This window comes from Callithrix jacchus, chromosome 3, assembly GCF_049354715.1.
Source record: "Callithrix jacchus isolate 240 chromosome 3, calJac240_pri, whole genome shotgun sequence".
NCBI lineage: Eukaryota > Metazoa > Chordata > Mammalia > Primates > Cebidae > Callithrix > Callithrix jacchus.
The window spans coordinates 132,614,333-132,632,595 of record NC_133504.1 but is presented as its reverse complement, the minus strand read 5'-3'; the positions used below and the strand labels follow the sequence as shown (position 1 = coordinate 132,632,595).

At 37.7% G+C, this 18,263-nt stretch overlaps 1 long non-coding RNA gene across 1 annotated transcript; it reads right to left on the bottom strand.

Annotated features, from left to right (window-relative positions):
- Nucleotides 1-1,819: 1,819 nt before the first annotated feature.
- LOC118152086 (uncharacterized) lies at nt 1,820-12,481 on the bottom strand. The gene is made up of 3 exons (XR_004740436.3): nt 12,128-12,481; nt 8,801-8,977; nt 1,820-1,975 (listed from the first exon to the last, which is right to left on the bottom strand). It is a non-coding gene; the product is annotated as an uncharacterized LOC118152086 (long non-coding RNA).
- Between the last annotated feature and the right edge of the window lie 5,782 nt (nt 12,482-18,263).

Below are 18,263 nucleotides of genomic sequence, written 5' to 3'. Positions count from 1 at the left end.
TGGTTGGGCACCTCTTTTTATTAAAGGAAAATTCCAAGAACTTTTACCCTTTCTAACTGCCTAAAATGTATTTCTTAATAACATCTGTGTTAATTCTATGTTGTCTGAATCTAGAATCTGTGTTTTTCACCACCGTATTATATTACATTATATTATATCATCCCAGAGTGGTAGCAATCTAGCACCATGAGGTATTGTAGTTAAGAATCTTATTTTCCTAGGACTGAAAAAGTCTGGAAGCCATTTGAGAAGCTTTATATAAATTGTGTAACATAAACAAATTCAGACATGATAAATAGAAACTACATGTTAGTCTATATTATGAAAACCTGTAGTCCTCCCACACTTAGACATCAAAAAGAAAGACCATACTCTGACAATGCTAGACTGTAAGATGAAGCCATTTCACACTTCACCAAATGGATTGTGATCTAAGAAATTAAAATTAGGATGGACTATCTCATAGTTCCACCTAATGATTCACTCTTCATATTATTTCTTCCACTTTCTGTAAGTCTAGACTGATTCAGATATTTTAGGACCTAAGAAATCAATGTTTCCTCTAAAGTTTCATTCAGTGGAAAAGAGCCCAATCTAATAAGGAGATAAAATTACTATCTAATAATAGATAATAATTCATTAGACAAACTGGGGAAAGGAGGCTTTATAATGTGAGGTGATTAATTGTAAGTTTTTAGGGGAAATATTATTACTGCTACAAAAATAGGGATAAGAAAGCATATGAATCAAACCAAGATGTGTGGTTTTTTAATACCACCATGTCTAGCAGTGAAATTAACAGACTGCTTCTTTAATCATATGTAGGAATTACAGTATCCCATGAAAAACTTAAGGTTTCTTGGAAGGAAAAACTGAATTAGAGACAAAATTCAGAGTAGCTGAAACATTGACTACAAACCTACCTGTAGAAATCATTTTTTAATAACTCCTGTATTGAATCTAGAATCTGTGTTTTTTCACCACAACACTATATTACATTATATAATATCATCCCAGAGTGGTTGCAACCAAGTATCATGACATATGTGGATCTCATGATAGAAATGAAGGTCGCCATGATTTCCTGCACACGTGGCCTTATCTGGAGGCTGCCATAATACCTGGCATATGTGGTGACAAGAAGCAGAGGGCAGGAGCCACCATAGTGGATGACCTGGCCTCTAGCCACCCGGCATTTGCATGTCAATAACTGTGAGTCTGGTTTTTCAAACTGCTTTCTGTTAGAAGAGAAATGACTTTAATTTCTTAAATTAAAGAAATTAAATCTAATTTACTTAAATCTAAAACTAGGTTAAAAGAAATGGATAGTAAAAACTAAAAATTATAAATACCAGTCATGTCTACAAGCTAGTTTTAAAACAAGAATGCTAGTATCTACCAATGCTCTCATTCTTTTTGGTGCCATATATATAGATAGATAGATAGATAGATAGATAGATAGATAGATAGATATAGATATAGCTATAGATATATATTTGTATATTTTAACAATTCTTTGTATGTTCCCTCCCTTTTCATGTGTGTATACATACATACATATATAGATATTGTTGATTACCCATGAATTTAGCCCAATAAATTACAAAATAATTCTAAACTATAAAGGTTATCACTCAAAAATTTTGCATGTCCAGTTGGAGCAATAATATATATGACTTAAGGGAGGAATTTGGTGAACATTTGGTTTAAAACATTATGGGTGCTTTTTTTCTGGCAAAATTATTTTTAAGTGTAAGTAAATAAGTAGGGTATAAAAGAAGTTTGACAATGAAATACAGCAATTTAAGTAGAAGCTGCACTTTTTATGTTATTTTATTTGGAGACAAAGTTTCTTTCACTGTGAACTTGAAGGGGGCAGTTACTTGGTCTTCTCACACCCAGGCAGGATATAGCTTCATGATTTAAACTGAGCCAATTAGAATGTCCATTCGGAATTTCTAATGTAAAGTAAGTGCTGCAAAATGAAGAACACAAAACTAATTAGTTTTAAATGATGGCAGCAAAGTGTCAGAGTGTCCAGTGCCAAGCAGCAACAAGCAGTTGTAGCCATTGATATCCACGGATAATGCCAGTAACAATAACTTAACCATCTCAGTGAGAAATTTAGATTTCACTCTAAATCTCTGGAAAGATACTTAAGAAGTACAACTCAGGTGACTGTGTGATTTAATTAACATTTTGAAACCTCATTTTAGACACCAAGAGAAGAACAGACTGTTGAGCATCAAGAATGGAGACAGGAATAGACATCAGTAAGTTCTAATCCAAGTGGATTAAAGTTGGTAGCAATTTATTGAGACATGCATAGTAAGTACCCCAGGTAATTCTGTAGAAGTTAATAGAAAAAAAAATTATAAATTTTCTAAGCTTTAAAAAGTTGTTCATTTGTTAATATGTAACAAATGAACTTTTTTTTTAATGTAAAGTGCAAGTATAAATGCTGCCTATTTTATGATATAAAATAAAAGTTGTGTTTAGGTCCATATATAATATGAACTAATCCACTAGCACATGTTAATTACATGCTAAATATGTGCCAGTGACTGTACTGAAATTTGAATATTTTAGTTGAGCAATATATACTTAACAAACCACAAATTACTGGCACAGAATAATTCACAATGTTAGCACTATATATCACCGTACGTTTCTTATGATAACATCATATAGACATTTTTGCAGTTGAGAAGAAAAAATTCTTGTATAAAGGAAAATTGAAGTACACACAATTTCTTTGATTAATTTTTTCCTCAACTTTTGTTCTCATAATTTGAAAGTCTTTTTTTTATTTAGGTTGGTTCTTAACTATTCTAATAAAACCTGACAATATGTTTTGTAGGAGGTGAGTTTGATCTATTTATATTTCTCATAAGAATGAAAATAATGAGCTTTTTTCTCTCAACTGATACTTTGTTTTCCCTGAATTTTTCATTTTTGTTGTCCTTTTGCAAAATTACTGATTTTTTTTCATTGCACTGTTTTAGAAATTATGGACTCTTTTTATTCTTTGAATATTTTTTCTTAAAAAATATTATGCATATAACTTTACAACGTCTACATTCATTTAGATTTTGTCACATAAAACTACCCCAGAACTTGATGGTTTAAGACATTGGTTGTATTTTCTCACTATCATAAATATCAACAATTTGAGCAACTGTCCTTTATAGAGTATTACATCTGAAGCCAACTGGCTGAGGGCTAGTTTAGGGATCACCTAAGAGGGTTTGTTTCTACCCCAGATAATCTTCTCCTTTAGTAGACTAGCCCGATGTTCATTACCTGATGGAAAACAGTTCCTAGAAGTCAGAGAAGGACACCTTAATTAATGTTTTCTTAAAAAAAAAAAAAATCTGCTTCAACACTGAGTAAACAGATCAATTGGTCATGCCCAGAGCTAATGTAAGAGAAAACTACACATAACTGTGGATAGAAAGAAGTATAATTCACTGGAAGATGGGAAGATTTTACTTGTAACTGTGATGACATATTCATTGTAAAGACTTTTAGAAATAATTTGACTACATTTATCCTTCTCCTAAATTACCGTCTTCTGAGATTATAATAGTTACTTTTATATGTCAACTTGACTGGGCAATAGGAGCCATAGATATCTCACTAAATATTATTTCAGGAGTGTCTGTGAAGATGTTTCCGGAAGATATTAGCATCTGAATTAACAAGTGCAGTAAAGAAAATCACCCTTGCCATGCCAGTGAGTATCGTCCAATCCATTAAGGGCCTGAATAGAAGAAGAAAGCTGAGAAAGGTTGGATTCACCCCTCCTCTGCCTGAGTGCTTGAGGTAGAACATTGATCTCTTCCCCTTGGCCTTCCTGGTTTTCAGGCCCTCAAACTTGGACTGGAATCTAGGCCATAGGCTCTCTAGCTCTCTGGACTTTAAACCACATCACCAGCTTTCCTGGGTCTTCAGCTTGGAGGTGGAAGATCATGAGATTTTTCAGCACCCAAATTCATGTAAACCAATAACCTTATAATAAATATAAATGTGTATATATATATATATATATATATATATATATATATATATCCTATTAATTTTGTTTCTCTGAAGAACCTTGACTATATAGAGATCCACTATGTTAATTTGAATTTTCACCCCAAACTCAGCATTATTATTATATTTTCCATTGATATTCTTTTGTTACTTTATGTAGTCCGCAAAGGCTTTGATTGACTTATACCTCAATAATTCCTTTACTCATATTCTTGTTGGCACCTCAATACTTCTTGAGAGTATTTTCATAAGATTCTGCAATAGTGCTCTTTTTGAAACGTATTTCAGATTTTGTTTCCCTATTTTAATCTGAAAAGGTTTATATTTTCATTTTTGTAAGATAATTTTTGGTTATTGAAATTTAAAGTTAACATTTGTTTTCTTCTAATGAATATTAGAAGAAAATACATTTGTTTGAGAATACTATTGCACTCCCATCTAAATTTAAACTAATTAATAAATGATCTGCATTTTCTCTCATATTGCTTTTAAGATCACCTCTTTGACTTTGGTGCTCTAAATTCAAAGAAATAAAAGTAAAATATTTACTTGCATGCTTCTGAAGAGAACATTCGGTTGTTTGATTAATGATCATTTGGCTAACAGTCATTTTTAATATAAAGCAAGTTTTTTTAAAAAAAATCGAAACCTATTTTTTTTTTAATAATATTCAATCAGAGTCAAACATCTTGACTTACCCTCCGGACTATGTCTAAATTTTAACAGTCAAAGCTGACCCTGAGCATGATCCTGCCATTCACTTCAAAGAAACATTGCAGTGAAAACCAATCAAAAGTATGCGAAAGAGAAAGAAAACAATGTTCTATTACTTAGACATGCCAAATGTTAAAACCATTGTCAATTTGTCAATCTTCACGAAGAATGTATTCTTATATGACAGATATGGCTGAGGTATGCTTTCTCTCAAATTGAGTTTAAATACTCTTTAAAGAAAAAAATGCAATAAAAATGCTATGTGACTATTGTTGATTTGTTTGTATATAATTTTCTCTGCATTTATTGTGTTTTCTATATTTGTGGAGATTTATAAGTTTTTCATCCTATTTTTTATACCATTACATCTATTTTTTAATTTTCTATATCTTTGATGCATCTTTATGATGCATAATATGTCTTTAGCTTATCTTAATTTTTGAATATTTTTAACAACCATTTCTAATACTCTAACAATGTCACTAAGTTAATGTTAGAAGAACTTTATTTCTAAAAATGGTTTGTTTTAAATCTGATAGATATGTGCAATAATTTATTATTAGTCAGTATACAATTTTTATAGCAACATTATACACTAAATTTGATTATATATATAAAGCCTCTAGGACTCAATATTTGCTGTTGGTTGTTCCTGATTATTTGTACTCATAGTTTCATTCTTGTTCAGGTGGGCCTGGAAATTTTGTATTTAAGCTTATATTCTTCATAACTAATCTAAGTAAAGATAATATATTTCTTTAAGTATTGACCATGGAGTGCATTTCTCTATAAGGCAGAAAAATTAAGTCTGGAGGCAGAAAGCATAAGGCTGATGCACACTTCAGCTATCACAGAAAACATCATCTTTATAGGGTATATGCCATAAATGACTCTGTAACTTTACTTTATTCTCTTAATTTACATAGAGTATTCCCAAACCAGTGAAATCTTCTGTGGGGTATTTAAACTCTCAAAAATTCTGTAACAGAGCCTTTGAGCCCCTATGCTCAGGCCCACGCTCACACTGTGGAGTGTACTTTCATATTCAATAAGTACCTTCATCGCTTCCTTGCTTTGTATGTTTTGTCCAATTCTTTGTTCAAGACACCAAGAACCTGGACATGCTCCACCACTAACATATTTTGGAAAACCAGCAAGGAGAAACAGGTAAGTCCAAGTTGGGGATTTATTATTCTGTTTTCTCCTTTTCCTTTCTGTTCCATACAGGGGAATCTCTCTCTTTTTCTTTTCAACCCAGGACCCTTGGTGGACAGTGCCTAAGCATGGTAGCACCTGCAGGTTTCTGGTCATGGCCAGTGAAACTAAGGACTTTCAATGTGGAGAAGCCTGACTGGCACCAACCAGTTAACTTAAGGAAACTGGGTTTTTTTGTGTGTTTTTTTTCTCTCCCCCCCACCTTTTTTGTTTTTTGTTTTTGTTTTTTTCAGCCTTTCAGCAGCTGTTTTCTGGTAGCTCCTTGGAAATTGAGAGCAATTGGCTTGGGCTTAGAAATAAATGGGAATAATTGCCCTGTCCCAAAGTGAGGAGAACTTTTTAAAAATATTTTTCACGCAATGTAACCAGAGCAGCCACAGTCTGATCCTTTGGAACTTAGGTTCTGAGCTTCCCAACCCCAAAGAATGGGAAAGGCCTCGGTGTCGCGGTGAGTGTTACAGCTCAGATAGAACTCATGGACCCAAAGAGTGTGCGGTAGTGCAATTTACTAGGCAGAGTGGAAGGACAGCTTCCACCCAGTAGAAAGGGACCTGGAGGGGTTGCCATTCCAGGCTTGGGCAGATAGAGCTTTTACCCCGAGTTATTCCCTCCCCAGTTGTTCTTGTCCAAGAAGTGACGTTCTTTTAAACTTCCTCTGGATTAATTGATCTATGAATCCTTTACCAAATTGGCTATTGTTTTACAATCCTGAGTCACTGAGACTCCACCTTCAAGGGCCAGACGCAGGAAACGTTTCTGCCCCTGAAGAAAGCCTCTAGAAGCCACAGGCAGAAAAACCGGAGACAAAGCCCCTAAGAGGCAGAGGTGGGAACATCAGAGACAAAGCTCCTAGTCAACCAGAGGCAGGAAAACCAGAGACAAAGCCCCTAGCCAGTCAGACAAAGGAGGAGTCCTGCACTCAAAACAAAACCCCCAGCCAACTCCGGAAGTCCCTCTAACACATCCCTCAGTCCCCGCTCTGAACAGGAAAGTCCAACTGCTGTTGTGACACAGGTGTCGATCGCTCAAACTACTTTCTGCTGAACAGGGGCGGAGAAGGGGCCTTGCACCTGACGTTTCCTCCAGAGGGGAGTCTTCTGAGGTTACAGGTCTATCTAGTGGTCCAGGATAGAAATCATGAGTCAAGAACATTTGGGGTTCCATTTACAAGACCATGTATAGCTTCACAACCTCAATTCTGGAAGAAACAAATTTGACAAGAAAGTTGAAGATGAGACACCCAAAGGCAAGCAATAATAGGATGATTATTAGGGGCCTAGAAGTGGGGAGACCAGGGTAACCAGTTGTTAAGCAAGCTCCATGATCTTATTTCTTGGAGGTTCATAGACCTGCATTCTATTAAATCCCCGAGTTCTTTAACCTTGTTTAGGATGATGACTGATTTGTTAACAAAGTAATAGCATTCTTTTCCTAAAAAGAAACAAGTTCCTTCTCTCTTTGGTATAAACAGATCTAGTGCCTTTTGATTTTCAAGAGCCACAGCAGCTAAAAAGTGATGAGTGAATCAGATAGAAACCTTTTCCATGTACTTATTTAACTCCTAGGATAGCTTATAGTAAAACTGAGTAGAGGTAGTACTTCCTCTAATGCTGGTACTAAGCCCATCTATTATTCTGGCTCCCAATATGAATGGAGGAATTGGGGATTGAGTATGGCATGGCCAGGGCAAGAGAAGACTCTGCAATTGAGAATCGGTATAAATGGTCTTTGGGGGCACTAGGAAGGAGAGGAGGCATATTTGTCCCAGGGTATTATTTAGTCAACGATAAGCTAGGAGCCACAAATGAAGAATAAGCCTGTGGTAGGCAGTTGAGGCCCAGGGGTAAGGTAACCCAGCTTCGGCATAGAGAAGCATTGGAGTCATTAGTAAAGTCCACACAAGTGAAGTTGGAGGCAGATGGAATTTGTAGATTGGTGACCAAGAGACCTATAAGCCCCGTATGATTTGAGGGTGGTTAGTTATGTTCCTTAAGCATGTAATTGAAACGAAGATATATGGTTTGAAGCATAATGGGAGGCACATCCAACAGTCAGTTGGGTTTTTGGAGGTGGCCTCATGCATTCCTGTGAGGGTGGTGTTAAATAAGTTGAGCAGACTGGAGTGTATATGAAAGGTTTCATGTAGCTTAGAAAGGTCCAGGCCCTTGTTGGGACTGGGGTTGCTTACTGGTTTGCTTAGGCTAGAAATTACTTCCTGTAGATGAGTTTCCTGTGCCTGATCTTGAATTCCACCCCCATCTGAGATCCCAGCATGGGTAAAATGTGTCCAGCAGGTGGTGGTTCCCTTAGCAGCTGGACATTTAGGCCCAGTTACTGCTCTCATCCAAGATGTGTGTGAGTTGCATGTGCACAGGGAAGTGGACGTATAGCAATTTTTGTGCATATAAGTATAGGATATAAAGGAGGCCTGTCGCCCTGATCCCCAAGATCAACCAGAGAGCAGACTTGTTCCCTGTCCACTATTGTTCCAGTTGTAACCCCTTTGGGTGCATTTGCAAGTGGGATGAGAATGAAGCAGGGAAGAAGCAGCGAAGAGGATAATGAGGAACACAAGAGAAGTCATAATAAGAGATTGATAATATCAGAGACAGAGGAGGAGGGCTATTAGAACTATAATTAGGCATTAAGCACAGACATGGAGACTCTATGTGATGTGGGCCAATCCTTAGGGGCGATCGCATAGAGTCCGCTTTCAAATAGTAAAGTTAAGAGTGATATTCCTGTCAATGCCAGGATTTAAGTCAGAATCATGATTAGTTACTTTCCTGGGGATCTCGTTGGAAGAGCAAATGTAGATTCTCTAAAGGCTTACAGGTTTGTGAAGGGCAGCCTCCTGGAACCTCAGGCTGTGGAGCAGAGGGCCTATGATCTTCTTCAGGAGGCATCCAACATTTCAGCCAAGTGTGATCCATCTGTGATCCAATTCCCACCACCTTAACTGCCTTTGGGGTAGACAGAATAACTGAAAATGGTCTTCCCATGAATGGACCTAGGAAGGAAGAGTCAGAGGGGAGAGACTTGACAAATACTAAATCTCCTGGGAAGAATAACTCTTTCCCCTTTTTCTTAGGGTATCCTTCAGGTAAGGTCTTAAGGGCCTGTTGGTACTTAGCCAAGGAGGTTATATCTTTTATTATATCTGCTTTTTCTTTTTATTTGTCTAATATGAGATCATTGGTAAGAAAGAGTCATCCGTAAAGTATCTTGTAGAGACTGAGTCCTATTTTTCTGAGGAGAGTTTAGAGCCCTTAAGAATGCTGTTGGTAACAGAGTGGACCATGGGAATTGGGTTTCCTGTGCCAGTTTTTTAAAGTGTCTCTTAAGATTTGTTCATCTTTTCCACTTTTCCTGAGGACTGAGGCCTTCAAGCATAATGGAGATGATATTGTTATTCCTAATGCTTTGAAAATTAAAGAAGTTACTGCAGCTCTGAAAGTGGGGCCGTTAGCACTCTAAACACATTGAGGGAATCTGAATCTAGGGATTATTTCATTACTCAGGACCTTTATTAACTCTTGGGCTTTTTTTGTCCTGCAGGGAGAAGCCTAAACCCAGTTTGTGTATGTATCTACACATACTAACAAATGTTGATATCCTTGAGACTTAGGTGTATGGGTAAGAACCAAGTCAGTGTTCCACAGGAGGAATTTTGCGATGTGCTAAAGGATTGTTTTTCTGGCATATTTCACATCCTTTGACTATTTGTTGGATAGTCTTGAAGAGCCCTTTTTTGTAAATATAGATTTGACCATTCTATATGTATTTTCTATACCCATATGGAAGGTTTGACGTAGGGTTTTAAGTACTTTCCACTGCCTGGCAGCAGGTAGGAGTACTTATCCTTCCTCCGTGGCTAGCCTCCCTGAAGGAAGAAGATTATGTCCCTGGGAGATTGCCCACTCTACCTTTTCCCATGAGTATTGAGGTCTCGTCCCCTAGAAAGGGTTTTGCCCTTTTTGCATCTAGGTCAGCTCGGGGATTGTCATCTGTTTTCTTTTCGTCTCTTCTGGTGACCTCACCCTACCTCCTTAGGTTGTTGAACAGCTTGTAGTAAGCGTAAAATGTATGATATTTAATGGGAGCTCCTGCTGAGGTTAAGAATTATCTTTCCTTCCATATAGCAGCATGGGCATGGAGAAACAGGTAAACACATTTGGAATCTGTGTATTTGTTTATTCTCTTTTCTTTTCCTAATTTTAGAGCTCGAGTGACGGCTACTAGTTCTGCCAGTCGAGCACTAGTTCCTGGAGGAAGGAGATTATTTGGATCACTGTTTGATCACTGACTACTGCATATCTTGCCTTCAAAACTCTATTTTCCATAAATGAACTGTCAGTGTATACATTAAGGTCAGGATTGGCTAGAGGAGTTTCTAAGAGATCTTAAGCCACATAGAACCTGCTATGCGGTTATTTGGGCTGTGACCTGCTGACAGTCATGTTCTCTGTCTAACCCTTCCTCAGGAAGAAAAGTAGCTGGATTGAGGGCTGCACATGTGTGCAGCTGAAGTACAGGCCCTTCGAGCATTAAAGCCTGATATTTGAGTAAGCGGTAGTCAGACAGCCACAATCCGGTTTTAGAGGCCAGAATTCCAGCTACATCATGTGAAGTTCATATGGTTACATCACTTCCCTGCACTATTTTGATGGTTTCTGAGACCAATATAGCCACAAGAGCTATTATCCACAAGCAACGTGGCCAGTCTTTTGCTACTGCATCAATTTCCTGACTTAGGTATGCTACTGGTTGTGGAATAATCTCATGAGTCTGGGCGAGGACCCCCAGTGCCACTCCTGACTTTTCTGTAACATATAAGGAAAAGTCATTCCCTGTAGGAAGGCTCAGAGCTGGAGCCTGCAGTAATGCCTGCTTCAGGGTCTGAAAGGCTGTCTCAGCCATAGGGCCCCATTGTATTAGATGGGTGTTAGCTTTTTGGGTTTCCTTAATCAGAGTGCATAGGGGTTTGGCTATTTTGCCACATCTGGGAATCCACAATCTTCAGAAACCGGTGATTCCTAAAAATCCCCACAGCTGTTCTAAGGTTTTTGGATGGGGAAAGGTTAATATGGTTTGGATTCATTCTCCATCAATGGCCCGGGTTCCTTTGGTCAAGACAAGTCCTAGGTATTTTACCTGTTGTCTACAAAGTTGGGCTTTAGATTAGGAAACAAGATTTAGGAGGATAGATAGTTTAGGAGGTCCTGGGTGTCCTGCTGAAACTGGGTTTCTGAGTTAGCCATTAAAAGTAAGTCATCCATGTATTGAAGGACCAGGGTACCTGGATGTGAAAAATGACTAAGGTCTTGAGCTAGAGCCTGGCCAAACAAGTGAGAGCTCTCTCAAAAGCTCTGGGGTAACACTGTCCAGGTAAGCTGAGAAGTGTAGTCTAAAGGGTCTTCAAAGGTGAACAGAAACTGGGGGTCCGGATGTAATGGAACATAGAAAAAGGCATCCATAAGGTCCAGGACTGTAAACCATTGTGCCTCTCCTGTTATTTGAGAGAGCAAGGTATATGGGTTGGGTACAACTGGGGATAAAGAGATCACATTGATAAACCTGAGATCTTGCACTAGCCTTCATTGTCCATTAGGTTTTTGTAGTCCTAAAATTGGAGTATTGCAAGGACTGTTACAGGACCTCATTAGACTCTGAGCTTTTAGGTTTTTTAAAATATCCTGTAGCTGCTTTTTGGCCTTGGGTCGTAGGGAGTACTGTCTTTGGTAAGGGAAAGAGGTGGGATCCTTTAGCTTTATTTGAATTGGAAGGCATTCTTTGCCTGTCCAAATTGTCCCTCCATTGCCCAAACCTTGGGATTAATCCCTTCTTCAAATAATAGGCAGCAGAGTCAGATCTCCTCTCCGATGTTCATATAGATAACAGCTCCTGCTCTGGCTAACAGGTCCTGCCCTAGTAAGGGAGTGGGACTTCTGGGCATAATGAGGAAAGCATGGGAGAAGAGCACATCTCCCCAGTCACAGCTTAAGGGCTGGGGGGAATATTGAGAGATCGCTTGTCCTAGGACTCCTAGGATAGTTACAGACCTAGAGGACAACCATCTAGGACAGGAGAGCAAGACTGAGAAGGCCACACCAGTATCCAAGACAAGATCAACCTCCTGGCCCTCTATGGTTATCTTTACCTGGGGCTCGGCGAGGTGATGGCTTGTGCTGGCGCTTGCCCCAAGCACCCTCAGTCCTGCTGTTGGGTCATCTGATTAGCCACCTCAGGCTCTCGGAGGCTTCATCCCCTGGTACAGGGTGCCTTCGGGTGAACCCCTTGGCACAGTGGGCAAGGACGAGGAGGTGGCTCATTCTTCTTGGGACAATCTTTCTTAAAGTGTCTTTTAGGCTGCATTGGTAGCAAGCTTTGCCAGACTGATGGCTAACCCAAGCCTTTCCCCTTTCTAAGCCTCTTATGTCTGCCTGCCTGAGGGCCATGACCAGGGCCATGGCATTTTTCTTGTCCTTCCTGCCTCTTTCAGACTGATCCTCCTGGTCTCTATTATAGAACACTGAGGTTGCTAGATTTAGTAATGATTCTAGATTCTATTCCGGCCCAGGACCAGCTTTTGGAGCTTTCTTCTAATGTCCACTGCTGGTTGTGTAATAAATTTGTCTTTTAGTACTAGCTAACCCTTGACGAAGTCTGGTGACATGGGAGCATATTTTCTTAAGGCCTTCCATAACCACTCAAGGAAGACTGTTGGGTTTTCTTCCTTTCCCTGAGTTATGATGGATAACGCTGTATAGTTCATGGGTTTCTTCTTGGTCCATCTTAATCCCTCAAGAATGAAGGCCAATAGGTGCCTATGATTCCAGTCCCCACGTTCTGAATCAGGATCCCAGTGAGGGTTTACTAGGGACAGCCTATTGGCCTGAAGGGAATCTATTCTTTTCCTCTAGCATAATTTTGTCATTCACTTGACTAAGGTACCAGGTGTTCCCAAAATCTTGAGCCTCTATTGGAGTGGCTTCACTCTCATTACTGACTGAGGTCTGACTAAGCAGTAACATGGTATCTTTCCAGTCTAGTTAAAAGGACTGACCCAGGCCCTGCAGAACATCTATGTACTTCTCTGTGTCATCTGAATTTTTTTTAAGTCCGCCGTGATTTGTTTTAAGTCGGTATAAGTGAAAAGGGAGCAGGCACTTTGGTTGGGCCAAATTCTCCTCCTACCGCCTGTGGAGGGCAGAGATGAGGCGTCTTACTAACCTGTGGTACCTGGGTCATTTTGGCTTTCCCTGACTCCTCTTGGGTCATAGGAGGTGAGGCGAGCCTGTCAGTATTAGTGGAGGGAGGAGCCACAGGGTGTCCTGGGTATGGAGATAGTCCTGGGGAGCGGCCAGTAGGACATAAGTTACAAGCCTTACATAGTTGAGGATTATCCCATATAGAAAAGAAAACTTGCACATAGGGGACCTAAATCCATTTACCTTTCCTCTTACAGAAAAGGTCTAATTGTAGAAAGGTGTTATAATTTATACTTCCCGCAGGAGGCCTGGATTCTCTACTTTGAAGAGGATATTGTGGCCAGGCCGTGCTGCAGAAGAACATGACCAAAAATGATGGTAATGAGAGTGGCACTGAGGCCTTACATTTTAATTACACTCTCACCTAAGTGAGAGTGTGACCAAAAAGGGAGAATTTTTTCAAAGAAAGTTATGGGAGGCCATTGTTTTGAACTAAGCTCACACACTGGGTCCCAACAAAACAAACCAAATCAAAATTGAGTCCTATGTGCTAAGACTTTAAGGAAACACACAGATTCTAGAACAAACCAGGTTTTGTTTTATCTCCTTGAAATCTCTGTAACAAACATTTCTGACAGCATATATATGCACACCCCAAAGTCCCATTAAATCTTTTAACCAAATTTATTTTCTCTCTCCTAGAGACCATCAAGCTTCAGATGATAATGCAACAAAGATTCCAGGCGAAGACACCAACACTGACCATCAAAAAGTAACCCTGCTTCTACCAGATAAAGCAGGGTGATTTTTATGATCCCGAAGAGGTAGGGACTACACCCCAAGCCAGCATGAAGCAGTTACATAAAACGGCCATCAGTTCCTCTACCTCCTATGAAGATTTATGGGGATCGCATCTCTTAGCAGGGAGATGAGGCAGAAAAATCAAGTCTGGAGGCCGGGAACATAAGGCCGATTTACACTTTAGCTATAACAGGAAATATCCTCTGGATAAAGTGTTCACCATAAATGACTTTGTAGCTTTACTTCATCCTCTCCATTAACACAGAGTATACACAAGTAACCAATGGAATCTTCAGGGGGTATTTATACTCCCTCAAATTCTTAACTGGGCCTTTGAGTCCCTATGCTCAAGCCCGTTCCCACACTGTGGACTGTACTATCATTTTTAATAAATCCCTTCATTCCTTCTTTGCTTTGTGTGTTTTGTCCAATTCTTTGTTCAAGACACCAAGAACGTGAACACTCTCCACTGTTAACATCTAGGTATGATTTGCTTGGATAAGAGTCACTGAACACTATTTACTCTAAATTTTCTAGCCTTCTCTTTTGTTACGTTTGTAGCTCATTTTGAAGCTTCTAGCTTACTAGAGAGCTTATATGTGTTACCCTGGAGAATAACTTTAACTGCATTGCCTGGTTCCCACACTGGGAGTTGAGCCCAGCCATCTGGGTGAAAACCAGGAATTCCTAACTGCTAGACCACCACAAAAACTGGAACTGTTGTGGCTTGTAGGCTCTTGGCCTCTTTAACCCCGAAGAATGAGGAAAGGGGCTCCGGAGGTGAGGTGGACCCAAAGAGTTTTGCAAAAGAGTTATTTATATTAGACAGACTGAGACAAAAGGCAGCTCCCACACTGTTGTGGGAGGGGAACCCAAAAGGGAATCCATTCAGACAGGGGAGGCTGAAGTTTTATTTCTTGAGTTCTTCCCTCCCCATTCATGTTTTTGTCTAATGAGAGGAATTCTTTTAAACTTCCTCTGGATTGATAGATTTTCAACTCTTTTAGTGTATTGGCTACTTGTTTTACAACCCTGAGTCACAGGGCCCCCTCCTCCAAGAGCCCTTGGCAGGAATTTGGAGACAAAAGCCCTACCTGGCTTGCCTGTGCACAGGAAGGTAGACAAAGAACTTACCTGGCCCACAGGGAGGAAGGTGCACAAAGAGCCCTAGCCATCTAAGGCAGAAAGCTGGGAAATTTCTACACTTAAAACCACAGTCTTTGTGGACCCAAGAAGGGAAGTCCCTCTAACACCTTATCTCATATGTAATCACACTGCATGGCACAAAGCTTGGTATAAGACTGTAATTCTGAAGTTCAAATTTTGATATGTAACCTAAGACAAAAGAACATCCTTAACTTTTAATTTTCTTCTCTACAGCCGCTCAGATTTCAGCTTATTATTTCACTATTCCCTTTAAAAAATATATATCTACTTTAAAAATAAAAAGTCTTTATAGATGCACCTTTAGTTTAATGATGCTTTTACACAAGGCTTTGTGGATGTGGAGTTTGGAAAGTTTTGTTGAAAATTTACCCAGAATATTGTAATTACAGAGTCTCATTTGACCATGAAATAAATATATAAAAGAAAAATTAGGAACACTATTTCATCTAGATGTTACTTATGGTTATTGTTATTAATTAAAATGCCTGACTTCTTTTTATTTTTCAAGTCTAACCCTAACCCTTTCGCTTTGTTCCCAAGTAAAATGTTTCATTAATATAAGAGTATAATAACAATTTTGCAAGATCTGCACATGTACCCCAGAACTTAAGATATAATAATAAAAAAATATTTTTAAAGAAAAAAAATTACTTGTACAGTTTTAAAGAAAGCATTTTGTTATTTGGTTAATGGTCATTTGGTTTGTGGTCATTTTTCAATATAAAGCAAGTTTTAAAAACATTGAAAACCTATTTTTAGTTTTATATAATATTCAATCAGAGTCAAGTATCTTGACTTAGCCTCAGGACTTTGTCTAAATTGTAATCGTCAAAGCTTACCCTGAGTATGATCCTGTCATTCACTTCAAAGAAAGGCTACAGTGAAAACCAGCTTCTCTTTCTCAAGAAAACAAATGAGAAAGAGAAGGAAAACAAAACTAAATTACATATACATGCCATATGCTAAATCCATTGTCAATTTGTCCATCTTCATGAAGAATGTATCCTTCTATGACAGATATAGCTGAGATATGTTTTCTCTCAAATTGAGTTTAAATAATCATCAAAGGGAAAAATGCAATAAAAATACTAACAGCAAAACAGAATTAAGTTGCATTTTTAGTCAAAGAATTAAAAGCAGGTGTTAAACATAGAGAAAATGTTTATAACATGTGTGCTGCCCAGTGAAGAACTATAGGAATAAAAAAATGTAACAATGAATTTATAAAGATAAATATAATCCACTTCTGTCGACATCTATTAAGGTAAAACAACCACAACATCAACACTGAGATTAAAATTATCTTTGTAATGCCATTTTTTGTTTCTATGAAATAAATTCAAAATTAGAGCCAAGAATAATTTTAACAGTTACAGAATACATCAATAATACATTATTACCTAGATCTTCTTCAATTCGGTGATTTTAATTTTCTGTTGAACAAGTGGGGTTTATCAGACAACTTAGCATCTGAATGTAACAGGGGAAATTGTAAAATTATTTCTTTAAATTTGCATGTCTTTGGCTCCTGAATAGCCATCAGAGTAATTGTTTCTTAAATGTTATGCAAATCTTTTCTCCTGTGTTGACCCTAATCAAAGCAATTAATTCTATAATGATGTCTTTCTTCACAGACACCATCTTATTATTATCTTGGTCTAAATTAATAACATCATGATAATAATTAGTAGATTTGAAATCATCTATTTCTTTCTTACAGCATGTGGACTCCTTATAAAAGAGCAACAGGGATGGAAATTAGAGTAAAACATGGCAGCTGTGTTGATTGGTGTGCCCTCCTAACCTTAGCACCTGCAACATCGGCCTTATTTAAATGTGAATGTGATTTGTTTGTAATGTTCTTTCCCTCACCAGACTCTACAAAGTACAAATATGTACAGTTAATAGTGTGTGTTTATGTGTGTGTGTGTGTGTGTGCGTATATATACACACACATATATATATGAATATATATCTTATGTTAACCTAAAGAAAGATGCTGAGGCAATATTAATATACGTAGAGAGTTTATTTGAAGCAAGCTTCCAGAATGCAACTTCAGAGCATAGATTCAAGTTGCCCTGAATATACACTACAATTAACAAGTACAAGTATGTTTTTAAGCGGAAAGAAGAGGTAGTTTCTAAGTTGTTTATCAATAAATTTTGTAAAATAATATATTATTGATTGATTATACATAGTTATTTGCATCATAAATTTCAAAAAGTTGAAGATACTTAGTGAGTCAGCTAGTCAGGAATGTAATGATTTTAAATAATTGCCCCCAGGCATGGGTATGGCATGGGTATGAAGAAGAATGACTGAAGTTTCATACTCATATCTCTCTGGGCCTGCACATCTCACACAGTTCAGACAAATCTAAACCAATTTTCTTTTCTCACTTACATGTATTACATAAATATTTGTATACAAATATTATATAAGTTATATGTAATATATTATGATTAATAATATATGTAACCATGCAACTATATGCATATACACATGACATATACACACACATACATACATGTATCTATTTATATATACATATCTCCTCATATATACTTGTATGTATCTGTTCTGTGATTACTGGAAACATTCCTATATGTTTGTAGTTTATATATTTAGTTTTCACAAAGATTAATACTTAACTGTGGTATTATTTATTCATTATAAAGTTATAAGTTAATATGCTCTTAGCTGGTCAGAGCTATAGACAGTAGACAGGCCATAAAATATGTCAAGCAATTCAATTTACATGAATCTTTGGTATTTATATAATAATGCCTATGCACCAGACTTCTACACATTTTTTGATATTCTTGAAGTTTTTCTAGTTAACTTGTTTTAATTTGATGAGGTATATTGATATCTTTATAATTAATATACTGAGTTCCAGGAGTTTTACCCAATGTTTCTGGCTAATTTAGGTGGTATGTCATCATGGCAATTCTCTTCATGAATAGATTTCTCTTCGTGGGTATTCTTATTGGATAACTATCTTAGACACAATGTTTCATTTGTCCCACCTGCATTTGATGTTTCATCAATTAACTTATTTGTTCCAAATTCTCTATGATTTTGAAATATATGTATAGATATAAAATAATGCAG